Below are 1275 nucleotides of genomic sequence, written 5' to 3' on the forward strand. Positions count from 1 at the left end.
GACAATCCAAGTCACTGCCAATGGGAACATCATACCCTCAATGTTTTTGTTTCCGAGAACATTTCACTTCAGATGGACCCCAGTTGATCAGCTAATCTAATCGGTTGGATGCAAACAGAAGATTTCCAACAGTTTTTGCATTACTTTGTATAACACACCCGGTCTAGCAAAGGGCATCCAATTTTGGTATTACTTGATAATTATTAGTCGCACATTTCACTAGCTGTTATTAGCTAGTGTAAAGACAGTGGCGTAATTCTTTTGTCTTTTCCTCCTCACTGTTCACACAAACTCCAGCCTCTAGACCACAGTGTTATGGCCCCTTAAATAAGTATGTGAATACAGTGTGTGATGAAAGGATGAAATCTAACCCCGGTATAACAATGATAGTTTATGATCTTCCAGGAATTCTGAAGGAAGCACTGCCCTGAGCAGTAACCCGTTAGATATCCAGAAAGGATTTTAAGTAACTAGCATATATTCCTTTAATAGAAACATCTTCAGTGATGAAGAGTTTCTCCCAGGTTATGTTAGTGACTGTCCTATGGCCTCCAGCAAGAATGACGGGGCAAAAAAATACCCATAAAGAAGCCACAGGTGTGTCCTCTACTAATTGTAAGCTTGTTCTAGGTCTTAGTGGGCTAAAGTCCCCAGAATTCCGAAGGCTGGTCCAAAGAAGAAAGTGGAAGGCCGAAAGAAGCGGCATTCTTCCATCCTTAACTAGCAGCCCAGAAAAACAGAAAATCATGATAGAAGAACAAAATAATGATAAAGGAAAATATTGAAAAGGAAAGGAGGGGAGAATACAGATTAAACCAAACATATTGAGAAAGGAAAGTCAGTTTACAGAATGACAAAAAATTATTGGAGGTGCTTCCTTTGCGATGGCTGGTATTCAGTCTACCCCGGGAGATGAATGCATTCAGTGTCTATCATGTAAAATGGGCTCGCATTTATTGTTTTGATGGAGATGACATGTTTCGGTGTGACAAATGTAAAGAGCTGGATGACTAATTGATATATTTTCGTACACGGATCTCATTTGAGATGCTTATAACAAAACTGAACATGTGTTTTTACTTATGTACTTACGGTTACCAAAATATGTGTGAATTATTTTTTTTTTTATATGTGTACCTATTTACCCCAGAGGACGTAACAATTTGACCCGTACCTAAGAGACAATGTTACTGTCGACATCCCTTCACAAATTATTAAATAACTTTGTGAAAATAACCATTTCCTTAATTTTATCTACACATGTAATAGAAGCAA

Source organism: Penaeus monodon, chromosome 22 (assembly GCF_015228065.2).
Source record: "Penaeus monodon isolate SGIC_2016 chromosome 22, NSTDA_Pmon_1, whole genome shotgun sequence".
In the NCBI taxonomy this organism is placed as follows: Eukaryota; Metazoa; Arthropoda; class Malacostraca; order Decapoda; family Penaeidae; genus Penaeus; species Penaeus monodon.